Source organism: Mandrillus leucophaeus, unplaced genomic scaffold (assembly GCF_000951045.1).
Source record: "Mandrillus leucophaeus isolate KB7577 unplaced genomic scaffold, Mleu.le_1.0 Scaffold681, whole genome shotgun sequence".
Lineage (NCBI taxonomy): Eukaryota > Metazoa > Chordata > Mammalia > Primates > Cercopithecidae > Mandrillus > Mandrillus leucophaeus.
The window spans coordinates 868,232-868,784 of record NW_012107375.1 but is presented as its reverse complement, the minus strand read 5'-3'; the positions used below and the strand labels follow the sequence as shown (position 1 = coordinate 868,784).

Here is a 553-nt window from a genome sequence, read left to right as displayed (position 1 = left end):
AGTGCAATGGCGGGATCTCAGCTCACTGCAATCCCACCTCCAGGGTTCAAGCGATTCTCCTGCCTTAGCCTCCCAAGTAGCTGGGATTACAGGTGTAAGCCATGGCGCCCGGCTTCATCTTAACCATTTTAACTGTACAATTCAGTGGCACTGAGTACATTCACATTGTTGTACAGCCATTGCTACCATCCATCTCTGCAACCTTTGGTCTTGCAAAACTGAAATTTCATACCCATTAAACACTAACTCCCACTTCTCCCCTTTCCCCTTCCCCCTGCCCACCCTCTGGCAACTACTGTTCTACTCTTTGTCTCTATTGGACGTATTTTTGTGTGTTTAGGTTTGTGTATATATTTTACATGTGTATACATACACAAGGGTATGTGGGCGTTGTGTTTTTATACGTACTGTAAAATATTGTGTACATTTGTTTGTTTTAGTTAATGTATCCTAGAGATTATTTAGAATTAGTTCATATAGAACCATATCATTCTTTTTAAGGGTTGGGTTTAAATAGTCTATTATGGATGTACCACAATTTATTTATTTATTT

At 39.6% G+C, this 553-nt stretch overlaps 1 protein-coding gene across 2 annotated transcripts in view; it reads left to right on the top strand.

The window, feature by feature from the left end:
* The window catches only part of MECP2 (methyl CpG binding protein 2), a 67,701-nt gene that overhangs the window by 9,602 nt on the left and 57,546 nt on the right, over positions 1 to 553 (top strand). The window lies entirely within an intron of this gene.